This window comes from Macaca mulatta, chromosome 20, assembly GCF_049350105.2.
Source record: "Macaca mulatta isolate MMU2019108-1 chromosome 20, T2T-MMU8v2.0, whole genome shotgun sequence".
NCBI lineage: Eukaryota > Metazoa > Chordata > Mammalia > Primates > Cercopithecidae > Macaca > Macaca mulatta.
Window position 1 is genome coordinate 46980028 of NC_133425.1, and position 13022 is coordinate 46993049.

General features: G+C 41.6%; 1 long non-coding RNA gene across 1 annotated transcript in view; it reads left to right on the top strand.

The window, feature by feature from the left end:
• The window catches only part of LOC144338021 (uncharacterized), an 82844-nt gene that overhangs the window by 2324 nt on the left and 67498 nt on the right, over positions 1-13022 (top strand). Inside the window, exon 2 of the long non-coding RNA XR_013411739.1 lies at positions 3737-3890. This is a non-coding gene — a long non-coding RNA (uncharacterized LOC144338021). The remainder of the gene's footprint in view (positions 1-3736; positions 3891-13022) is intronic.

Sequence of the window (13022 nt, forward strand, 5' to 3'; positions counted from 1 at the left end):
GGAGAGGCTGTGACCTCAGGAAATCACTCAAGTACTGGGTATTCAGTTGAATCCCAATTTTACCGGGGGGCTCCCACACGGGCTTGAGGCAGAGAGAGCCATGTGGCTCACATTTGGAGACTTGGATGCTTTATGCATATCCAGACCCTCCTTCCTCTTGAGTTAGTTACTTGGGAATTACGTAGGCTTGGGTTTGAGTTCTTGCACTGCCTTCTCTCTCTCCTTGAAACAAACAAGAGAAAATGCCAAGAGCATTACTAGGAAACAGAATTCAGAACTAAAGTCTTCCTCTCATCTACATGTCAAATACCAATATTTTCCACCTTTGCATCTAGTTTACCAGTATTGAAAAAATTCTCTTCTAGGCATCTTTTTATCTACCCCTTGGAACAAGCTCAAGTGAGACTGTTATCATTCTACTGTCACCAAAGACAAAACAGATGTTCAGAGGTGATGTAGCCGCCCCCCAGCACATCAGGGTTAAATAGCAAAATTGGATGTTATGGGTAACATAACTTTTATTTTTGCATTTTGATTTAGATCTGAACTTTAAAAATCCAACTGTGGTAAACTATAATGCCCATACAGAAAAATGCCTAAAATATGAAAGCACGGTTTAACAAATAATTGTGAAGTCACTGCCTGAATTACTGTCAGGTCAAGACATAGGTATCTGCATCTCCCGTGGGTTCTCCTTTCTAATCAGGACACCCGGAATAGATAGAGGCACTGTTTTGACTTTTCTGGTAGCCATTGTCTTCCTTCATTTTATGATTTTACTACCTATATGAGTTTTCATAAACAATACTGTTTAGTTTTGCTTCTTTTTGAATGTTACAGGAATAGATGCATATTGTATTTATTTATTTGAATTTGCCTGTCTTTTCGCAATCATAGGTTTGTAAGATTCATCTATATTGCTGAATGATGCTGTGGTGCATTCATTTTCTTTATTGCTGTAATGTATTTCACTTTGAGACTGCAACCTGATTTATTTCCCCATTCTAAGTTGGTTGACTCTAAGCCATCTTCAGTTTTGTTTTGTGATGTACGTTGCAAAAATTGTTCACACCTCTATACGTCCAGGCCTTCTGCCAAGCAACTTACTTTGGGTAATTTTTTTAAAAGGCAGTGGTTTGCTGGGTGTGAGCCATGGCTTCAAGAGGGCTTATATGCCTCTCCCTCCTCTCCTGCAGCTCTCCCATCACCATGAGAAAAATAAAGGCAGGCTAGGCTGCCAGTGCAAGGAGGAGGGTGAGAGATGTGGAAAGAAATAAACCTGAAAATAAATGAACAAGGCCAACCAAGATCAGCTGAACCCTGTAAATACACAAGCTATAAATGCTTATTGTTATATAATGCTAATATCTTGTAATTGTTTGTTATGTGTTATTTAGCAATAGATAAGTGATACAAGCTGCTGTAAGTGATATGCTTACACATCTTCTTGTCAAAATTAGAAATTTGCAGATTTTCCAACTGCAAAGCCTAAGTTCTTTCCATTGTACTGGATCTTAGCCTTTATCAAGTAGTTTTGGTGAAAAATGTCAGCTAGAATTTAAAACCTTACTCCTAGCATACGAGTCTAACTGTGAATAACCCACCCATGGCTCTCATAGAACTCCCTCTGTACCTTTTTTGTTCATTTGTTTTAGTTTGTTTTTATTTTTATTTATTTATTTTACTTTAGAAAATTTCAGCTTTTAAAATATCTTCTTTGATTAACTGGGAATACTTCTTGCCCATGGCATTCTCTTTCTTTGTTTTTATTTCTGAGTCCTTCAACAGCAAATGTGGAATGATCATAGAGTAAAGGTGTCTAGGTATCCAGATTAATACATGTTCTCAATCAACTGGAATCCAGAGGTCTCAAACTGGTGGCCGTGAGGACAAATTAAGTCCACAGACATACTTTAGTCTACAGAGTTTAAAAGTTGTTATTGAGACCACAAGAAAAACAAAACAAAAACAGACATTTTACATAAAAACATAGATTTTACACTTTTCTAGAATCATCATAATATTTATTAACATTGGGCCTGCAGTCCTACTTGGTAAATATTGAATGAAGCTGAGAAGCAGTTTTCCCTTTTGAGGGGTACATGGCCTCTAATTTGCCACCATCCCCATATCTCCTATTCTGCTCAATACTGGGACCGAGTACTGGTTGACATTGATAATAATCCGTATGACTGTTTTCTAATGAAAGAGAACTATTTCTCTAGCAAAAAATGGGGCAAAAAGGGGGGATTAAAAGGGAATTCTAATTTATGTTTCTGGCCACTAAGGCTCTAATAAGTCTACACTCAATGATTAATGTGCATTAGATCTTGTCACTCAGTTCTCAGCTCCAGAACCTTCAATGGCTCCCCACCGTCTATGGGATAAAGTCCAACTCCCTTAATGTGGCATTCAGTCCCTTCACAGTCCCAATTCAAGCTTCCTTGACAGCCACACCTCCTACCCTATACATCTGTGAACTGTAGGCTCTAGAAACCCTGCACAAATTAGAACTTCTGGATCTTCTGCTCATTTCACATCCCCTTATTTTAGTCCATGCTGTTCCCTCTTCCTGAATTGTCCATCATTCTTTTTTTTTTTTTTTTTTTTTGAGACGGAGTCTCTCTCTGTTGCCCAAGCTGGAGTACAGTGAGCGTGGCACGATCTCTGCTCACTGCAACCTCTGCGTCCCAGGTTCACCCCATTCTCCTGCCTCAGCCTCCCAAGTAGCTGGGACTGCAGGCGCCTGTCACCATGACTGGCTAATTTTTTCTTTCTTTCTTTCTTTCTTTGTGTGTGTGTGTGTGTGTGTGTGTGTGTTTTCAGTAGAGACAGGGTTTCACTGTGTTAGCCAGGATGGTCTCAATCTCCTGACCTCGTCATCTGCCCACCTCAGCCTCCCAAGATGCTGGGATTATAGGCATGAGCCACCGCGCCCGGCCTGTCCATTATTTTTAAATGCCATTTATCTGCTGTTGTATTAAAATGCTGCTTATCCACTAAGGTTAAACCAAATTCTTCTTCCTCTATGGACCCCATTGTCAGTGTTAATGGTTGGAGTTCTTTTGAATCTTGAGCTCTATGTATCTTCATTTTGAAACATAATTCCTTCTGTCCTGATGTATGAGAATGCACAAATGAATTGTGAACATCTCACTGAGTATTCACTCCATGCCAGGCACTACGTTACATACTTCATGTGTGGTTCACTGAGTCTCACAACTGGTACCTGAGACGATGTGAGCCTTATCCCCATTTTACAGAGAAGGACACTATGATCAGAGAGGCCCAAGGTCACAGCCACATAAATCATATAGCTGGGATTTTCATCCTGGTGCTTTGGCTTTAGACCCCAAGTTTCTAACCACTATGCCACAATCCCTGTCTAGTGTCTCCTACCAGATGACCAGATAAGTAATTGCCTATTATTTGTTTATTTTTCTCATTCCATCCTAGCATGATGCATTAAACATAGTATGTATGCAATGAATATTAACTGAATGACGGAATCAGTGACAGAAAAGTGTGACAATCTGTTTACCATCTTCCTTTGCTTTTGAGAAACTGATGGCGCTACATTACCCCCAAACCCTTTGTTTGTTGGTGGTTTGGGGTTGGACATCTGAGACAACCTATCCAATCATCATCCTCTAATCTCCTGGTAACACTGGTTAGCTCCAGGATTGGCAAATAGTTGGCGCTGAACCAATTGGAATTCTTCCCCTGAACTTTGCAGACTGTAAGCAGGAGAAATCAGCAGTCTGTCATCAGTGGTCGGAGCTGTAAGACCTAAAACCTGGATGTTCTTGAAGACCATGTTTCCTGCCATGCCAAGAAAACCAGGCTGCAGACAGTGAAAATTAACAGAAGAGGCAAAGAGAAACAGAAAGGTAAAACACAGAGATTCTGAATAGCATTCGCTATTTGTTACTGTTATTGTTCCTAAAATTAGTCACCTTCCTTGACCTTCCCCCAGCTTCAATGGTCAATCTTTACTGGAATCTATGAGCCAGTATTTTCCCTTTTGTAGCTAAAGTGGTGTGAATTTCATTTCTGTTACTTCCAACTGAAATAGCCCTGATGGATGTAAGCAGAAGTAGAATGTGGACTAAAAAGTGATTCTGTGTCACAAAACTATTTTCATGAACCTCTGTGTCACCCATTAAAGAGATATAAAGAGAACACATTCTGTATTTATTATTTATTTAGGACTACAAACGCATTATCCTTGGAAGTTAAAAAAAAATAGATAAGACACTTGCTGTCCATGAACTCACAGTTACCAATAATTAGAATTTTTATTCACTTCTGTACACTCAGCACCTGGCCCCAGGACTGGCACCTAGCAAGATTTCATAAGTATTTGTTGAATAAATAGATGGGATACCCAGAATTATGGAATGATCGCAAGGTAATGGGGGCATAGAGGAGGAAAATAAAATTCTGCTAGGGCAGGGGAGTTGTAAATGGTTCAGGCAAAGTTTCCCAAAGAGGAGGATGTATTTGAACTGAGCCTTGAAGGATGTGTAGGTGTTTGGTAGGTAGAAAAGGAAATATGCAAGATTGAAGTTCAGACAGAGGGAAACATACATGTTACGGCCAGAGGCATAAAGTGCATGGCAAATTACAAAAACCAAAGTTCCAGGAGGCTGGATGATGGTGTTAGAGAAGGCTGGGAGAAGGGACTGGTGAGGTAGGCTGGGTTGAGTAATGCAAATAGAGAAGATTAAATATTTACATAAGCTCATTAGTGACACTGTGTGCATGTGACAAGTATGATTTAGTTTAAACCTCCAAGGTTTAAATACCCTAAGTGCAACTGTATCTTTTTTGAAATTCATTACATGACATTAATAGGCTCTTTCTCAGCTTCAGTAGTGATCATATTCATGATTTACTCCATCTCTCGTCCCTGGGGTCAGGGACAGTCCATTCTGACCTCCATCCGTCCTCTTACACCTTCCTCAGGAACTAAACATTGGCTGCTAGAAAGCTCCCATTTTTTGTCCCACATAAAGGGAAGCAATTTTGTTTCTAAAGATTTAACAGGAGAATTCCCATTATTATGAGAACCAATAAAAAAAGGGACTCTGTGTCACAAAGCTATTTCCTTGATTTTCTATGTCACCCATTAAATGCAATTCTATAAGAATCCTTTTTTTTTTTTTTGAACGAAAGGAGGTTTAATTGGACTTACAGTTCCACATGACTGGGAAGAATTCTTTAAGAACTTGTCAGGAGTCCTATAACATGGTAGGTATATCCTAGAAATATCTAAGCTCTCAAAGTCCTCAAGGACAGAATCTCTTCTTCTAAAGACCTTAGCCTTGTTGAGGGGACAAGATCAATATCATTAAGTTTGACAGAATCACTTGCTTTTCCAAAATGTTTGTAAAATGTTTATAGATTACAAAGCACTTTTGTGTGTCTTCTTATATTTGACCTTATCTGTGCGGTGGATGGTAATTAAGGATTATTATGATATATTAGGCAATGGCTAAGGGCTCTGAAGAAAGGCAACACTGAGCCCAAACCCTAAATTTCAATTAGGTTATCAGTTCAATTGGGTTAAGTTTTGCTGTAGTAACAAAGAACCCTGAGATCTCAGTGATTTAACACAACAAAAGTGTATTTCTCATCGATGCCTGTGGCCACTGAGGGGTGGTTAGGGGCTCTTGTTCTCACAGCCCTGTACCAGAACTCAGGATGATGGAGGAACCACCTTCTCAAGTGTTGCTTTCAGAGGGGAAGAGAACTCTGGAGGGTCTCAAATCAGCAATTAAATGCTTTCGTTCAGAGGTAGCATATTAACCACTCACAACTCCTTGGTCAGAACCAGGTTCATGACCTCAGCAAAATACTACCAGGTGGGCCACTTGCTAAAGATAAGCAAGTCATACTTTTTGCTATGAGGTTTCTAGTAGTTAATGCAAAGGGGTTTATCTTTATTATATCTGTAATTTTTTGGTGTCTATCAAACTTAAAAACAAAATATTGCTCAAGATAAGTAGATAAGTAATGACTCCTGAGGCTGAACAAAATTTGAAACTTGCTGAAAATACAGATTCCTGAACCTCACCCCCAGAAAGTTTGACTAATAAGACTAATCAGAGATGGTTCAAGTGGAACATACCAGGACAGATGAACTGATTATTGAAATATTAAAATACTTCTTTATTTTTATTTTTATTTACTTTATTAGACAGTCCCTCTGACATTTGTCTACCCCCTAATCCGACTAACTGTCCTGACCCTAACCCAGGACTCCTTGCAATTCCTCAGTGAATGAAAGAGTAATGTTTTGCAGAGTTGAGTGTTCTGAAGTCCCTTATGGCTGCAGGTGACGTTCTGCTTGATTGGTATCATTCCCCCCAGTTGTTAAATGTTTTATATATGACCTTTGATGGTGAGGCCTGGGAACCGGAATTATATCAAGTACCCCAGAAAATTCTGATTCAGAAGAATACTGTCCATCCTTTTAGAAACACTGATCACACGAACTGATGAGCCAACCATGATAGTGACTGTATCAGAAATGCCCTAATGGAAGAGTGCAGAGGATGCAACAAGACCACAGGAACGGGACCCAGGCTTCTGGCAATGGGGGATTGTCATTGTTGGAGAATCTTCCAAGGAGAAATAAAGTTAGCAACACCTTGAAAGCCACTCCAGAGCTCTCTAAGACCCAAAATAAGTAGAAGCCTTGGTTGACTTTCTCAGCTTAACAAGAGATGCAAAATGTCTGTATATGCAACGGCCAGAGATGATGAAGCAGCTGCCTGCAGAATGAATGCAAAATGGCAGCATGGAGGAGGTAGAGAGAGGGACTTCCTTCCAGCTGGTCTGGGAACAGAAAAGGACCATTTCCCCCTTTCTGCACCTACCCAACATGCATCACATATGAGAATGTCAGAAGTGCGTATTGGAGTACTGTGGGAATTAATGGAATTTGGAGTGATGTAGTGGATTAAAGAATTCCTTTTCAGAAATAGTTGCTCCCTTTCTTACACTTCCATGAGAGAAATATACTTCATTTTGGATCTTGGGTATCATCACCTGATTTATGTCTGCCAATGGAATCTTAGCAGACGGGATGTAGCAGGGACTTGAAATGTGTTCGTGTGCTTGTTTGTGTAAGTGTACTCTGGTGTGTCCCCCGTGACTATGAGAAAGACATGCCCAGACTAGCTCACTGACGCCACGGGGAGGATGAGATCAGCTGCTCACGGGCATGTGAACTAAGTAAGTGCCTATTGCTCTATGCCACTGAGATTTTGTGTTTGTGTGTTGTGCAGCTACTGCTAACTACTGGGGAGGTTTATAACAAAATGTGTCAAGGGTCAGAGAAGTCCACCCAAATCAGACTGAACTGTCTTTCCTATTTTGCTCCAAGGTAGCTGAGCTATTGGCCATGGTTCCAGGATATTCTCTTAATAATAGAAGAAGGCCAAGCAAATAAAAGCCACAGGATTTACAGTCTACAGATAATCATAACACTGTATTTTCACAATTTATGAAGCACTATGGTGTGCCAGGTTCCGTGGTGTGTGCGTTAGATGGATTAGTTCATCAAATTAAAGTTCCTCTGTCAATCAGCCCCATGTCCCTATACTCTTTTTGGAAAAATTGTGGGGCCCACAGGGGGGACCCATATGCAGACTGCGCATTTTTTGGTTCCTGTCTAGACCATTCAACCCAAAACTGAAATAGCTGAACTGAACAAGGGGCTGAGCGTTAGGGAGTTGAAGTAGGGGAAAGGCAAGGCTGGGGAGCTTAAAAATAGTGGGAAAAACATTGCATAAGGCCTTGGAGATAAACAATGCAGTAGTTTCAGTGTCTCTTCCCATGACCCAAATCACGGGTCTTGGGAGTGTGTGATGGTTGTTTCTGGGTCATGAAAAGGTATTCACTTTCCAGTAAAAGGAAGGGTCCCACACCAAATAGCCTCTGGCGGTCTTATTAAAAGGCCACGGTGGGGTCAGCGTGGGACTCTATCAGTATCAGAAGAAGAGTGTAATAGTGGCTGACATGCCCTGAGCTTTAATGTTGTGCAAGTCAGAGGAATAAATGCTTTGTATGAATTATCTGCCTTAACGCTCGGGAGCATGTGTCCAAACTCTCCCAATTGTACCCACAAGGAAACTGGGGTTTGGGGACGCGGAATCCCTTCCCAAGTAAATAACTCAAAGGGCTGGAGTTAGGATTTAGAATCAGAATCCATGATTTTCTAAATTTCATGCCATCATTAACAATTAATTATATATTGAGAAATGATGCATTTGAAGTCTAAACATCAAAATTCAATTTCAATCATGTGTTTCTGAGGAATAAGGCAAGGGAAAAGTTAGACTCTCAGCAGAAAGTAAAGCTACTGTTAGCCTCTTAGATGGTACATTTTACCTCATTTCAACTCACACTGAGAATCTCCAAGTCGCTGGTGACTGGACAAAGTCTCATGTGAGCCAATTGTTTTAGGACAAGGCAAAAAAGTAGAGAAGCCTTTATAAATTACATGAACCCCCAGTTCCTACAGACTCCAGAGCTCCTGACACGTGAGGTATGGGGGGAGCTTTGAGGTGGCTGTGAGGCACAGGCTGGTGTGAAAACCCAACCTCCCCATTTTAGGGAAAGAGAAACTGAAGTCCGAGAGGAGAAGTGATTTTCCCAAGGGTCCACAGTGACAGAGTGGGGACTCCCACCCTGAAGCCAGGTGGTCCCACACCCAGACCAGTGGTCTATCTGCTATGTCATGCCCCCTTCTTTTGTCAGTTCTGGGGTGTGACTCATGGGAGGAGCTGATTTGGGACTCTGCCATCCCAGGGGCTCTCTCTGACAAATGTCACTTTCTGGTTTTGAGGAATGAAGGAAGAGTTCCAAAAAATTAAGTGTTTGTAAACTAGTGTATTTTGTATTGTGTCTTAAGTTGACTCTTCATGGATTTCCTCTGTCGGTCTTTTTAAATATTTTTTCGTTGGAAGAAGGGGCTTGCTCACCACCTCCATCATGATGATATCAGAGCTAGAGCTAACGAGAACATTTAGAGGTGCATCAGCCTGAGAAAGTGAGAAAAAAGAATCTCTTGTATGTGACTCTTGGTAGAGAAAATTCTCAATATGTTCTTCCACATGTAAACTTGGCTTTATTATCTTTGTGTGAGTGTGCACGTGCATGATGGGGCTACAGTCCACTGTTCATTGAACATGTGGTTTCTGAGGAGCTGTAAGACCTTGCAGGGATTTAAGAGATGGCAACATAGTCTCATCCAACATGTCCATCAAGATTGGCTTCATCAAGCCTCTTTGCTTACAAGGAACAGAAATCTGCTCAGAACAGCCCAAGTATACCAGAGATACTTTTGAAAGGATCCAGGGATGTCTCCCAGAAGGAGATATGAATGGGAATCAGGACTTGGCAAGTCAGGAACAGGAGTACTTCAGTGTTTCTCCTAGGGTGTCGTGGTATCTCCATTTTGTTTCTATGAAATCTCTATGAATCTCCTTTTGTGGATTCGATCAGTCAGTTTTCTCAGTTGTAAATAAGAAATTCTAGCTGTATCGGGAGGGGACAGTGGTGCTCCCATCGTTTTTAATCCAGTCCAAACTGACTATGTGTGGGTCACAGTCCCTGTAAAGCAGTGAATGGTGTTTCCTGCAGCTTCTTGTTCACATTTTGACATTTCACAGGATTTTATTCTATGCTGCCTTCTACCAAGCCCTTTGCAGGTGCTCAGGCAAGCTGCCCTTGCTGAAGGAGAGAAAACTGGAGTGATCAGAATGACGGGTTGAGTGTGTTTCATTTGAGGAGAAAAGGTGATTTGATGACGAGCAGGTTATTTGGAAAGCAACAGCTTCGCAGATGGGAAGTCTTGTGACTACTGTAATCTTAACAGCTAACACTTTTTTTTGATAGTGTGCTACGTGCCAGAAAGGACTCTAAGCATTTCCCACATATCAGCTCATTTAATCCTCACAAAAATCCAATGTAGCAGTATAATTATGGGCTCCCATTTGCAATCCAGGAACCTGAGGTACAGGGAGTTTAACCTAATTTGTCCAAAATAGAACTGGGATTTGAACCCCGGGCAGTCTAGCTTCAGAGCCTGCATTCTTAACCACTATTCTAGTCAGTATTCCATGGTAGCATTAGTGCATTAACTATTTGCCTGGAATACAGTAGCACCTTGTGCATACAATATTATTTCATTAAATCTACACAAAAGCCATGACTTGTTGTCAGAACCAACCTGCATGTGAAGAAACTGAGGCTCAGTGAGATTAAATGGCTGGAATCAAGTCATGAAGTGAATAGTGACAGACCAGGTATGTGGGCTCAAGTCTAACTGGACATAGTCTGGGCTTTAGCCCCCAGCTTAATACTGAAAAACAGAGGCTAGAGTGTTAACCTACGATATGTTAGGGAATAAATAGTCAAAAACGAAAAATGTTTTCAGGGCATTAAAAGAGCAAAGCACAGATTAGTTTGAAGCAATTTTCTGCGTAGAGAAGGAGAACTTACAGAAACAAAACCCTTCCTCTCCTCTTATCCAAAATGGATGCATGAGAGAGAAAATCTGGTAGATATTGAGCAACTTACAAGTTCCCAACAGCTGAAAAGGGTTCAGCTTCAAACTCATCATTGTCAGAAAAGCAAATACAAATTTGCCCCAGAGCAAAATAACTTTCAGAAAATCAGGAAGAGTAAATGGATAGTAAGTTATGAACATAAAACTCTTTGTACTCGGCCCAATTAACCCTAACCCAAGGCAACCCTGTGCCCCTAAGCTATTCATTTAAGGGTTTTACGATTTATAGGCAGCCTTTCTCAGGGGAGGTCCCGCCTGGCTCTGATTTCAGGTTTCACAGCAGCACATGTGTAATCCTGCTGCGTCACAGCTCCACAACTCAGAAAATGCATGTTTCTCAGGATGGAAAGAGACCCGGGGAGTCCTCGGTGGGTGAGCTCTGCTTCCCTCCAAGTGGCAGGAGAGAGCCTTGTGGAAGAGTGTGCACTGAGACCTGTCAATTTCCACTCCGGGGATGAGTAAGGGAGCTGGGGCTGCTCCACCCTTGGCTTCCATTACACAGTATACACATGTACCCCATAAATATATACAATGATTATGTATCTGCATTTGGCACTATGTTATGAGTGCCAGACACAGTAATAAATTAAACCTAAAGTCACAACTGCTACCTTCAAAGAGTGGCAATCTATTATTTGATGAGATAAGAGCACCCAAGACTGCTACATAGACACAGAGGCCAGGACAAGGAGAGATGAGCATCTCCAGATCATTCTTCAGCTGAAGTGTCATTGTGGCCACAGAAGATGTGACTGAGTGGAAGAGCAGGGGGAAAGGGTTCCTGAAGGGTATGTAGAGGACTGGAGATAGGATGGAGGCTGGAGAAGAATAGCTTGAGGAGCTTAGACCACAGCAGATGCCTCATGCCCTGCCCTGGTGGGGGCTCATGCTGAGAAGGCAAGGGGTGACTAGAACACAGAAAACTTTGAAATCAAAGTAGAAACATTCAGACCTGATGGGTTGGGCAAAAGGGAGTCACAGTAGGCTCTTGAGAAAGAAAGAGAGTCAAGAGCTTTCAATTTTCGTTTTACTCACAACGTTGTGCTATATAGGCTTATTTCTGCATTTTGTCAATTGCATCAAAGGGAAGAGATCAGTTTGCTGAGAGTGTTCACCTCTGTTGGAGGAGTAGAGGAGTTGTGGAGGGGGGAGGTTGATGGTAGGGTGCTGGAAACCAGGGTGCTACTTGTAAGCTGTCATTGGAATCAAGTAAGGAAGGGCAAGGACATCAGGCAGTGAGAAAGAGGCTTCAAAAGAAAATTGCCAGGGCCTGGGAAAAGCAGAGTGCCAAAGAGGACCGAGTCTAGTTTTCTGGTTTAAGATTTAGAGAAATCTGACCCTCTTGTTTTAGTCTCCTGGAGCTTTGCCTGAAGGCATTAAATAATTAAAATGGAAAAGAGAAAAAGAAAGAGATGAGAAAAGAAAGAGTAGAGATGGAGAGAAGGACGGAAGAGAGAGGGATAAGAGTGGAGGAGAAGGGAGGGGAGGGGAGAAGGCTGGCGGGAAAGAGACAGAAACATCACACCTGCAGACACCTCCCAGTCAGTAAATCAATCATGCAGAAACAAGTCACACATGGAAATGTGTGGAGGAAGATGGTCAAAAACAGACCCCATGTATCCCTCATTTCCGTGGGTCATCACCCAATCCTTTAAAGTTCAACTGAGACTGTAACCAATGACTACAGGGAAGAAAAGAAACCAGCCTGTGTATCTGAGTCAAGAGCTTTCAGTTTTCATTCTACTCACAATGTTGTGCTGCATCGGCTTATTTCTGGGTTTTTCCAATTGCATGCCCTCTGATATCTCAGGCCAGCAACCTTGACTTCATATTCACATCTTCCTTCTGCTACTGGCTCATACAAACACGGTTGAAAAGCTGAGTATGATGGTTAATTTTTATATTTTAACTTGACTGAGCCATGGGGTGCCCAGACATTTGGCCAAACACTATTGTGTGTGTCTGTGAGAGTGTTTCTGGATGAGACTGACATTTGAATCAGTAGACTGAGTAAAGCAGGTTGCCCTCCCCATTGTGGGCACATCTCATCCATACAATTGAAAACCTGAATAGAACCAAAAGGCTGAGTAAGAGGGAACCCCCTTCTGCCTGACTGCTTGAGCTGGGACTTGCGTCTTTTCCAGCTTTTAGACTCAGACTGAAATTTTGGCCCTTTTTGGGTCTCAAGCTTGTCAGCTTTCAGACTTTAGCTATACATCAGCTCTCCTAAGTCTCCAGTTTGCTGACTACAGATCTTGGAACTGATTTATTTACCTCCATAATTGAGTAAGCCATGGATAGTCATGGGCTGCCTAATGATGTGTTGGTTAATGATGAATTGCATATACAATGGTGGTCTCATAAGATTACACTATTCTATCCTTACTGTACATTTTCCATGTTTAGATATGTTTAGACACATAGACACTTACCATTGTGT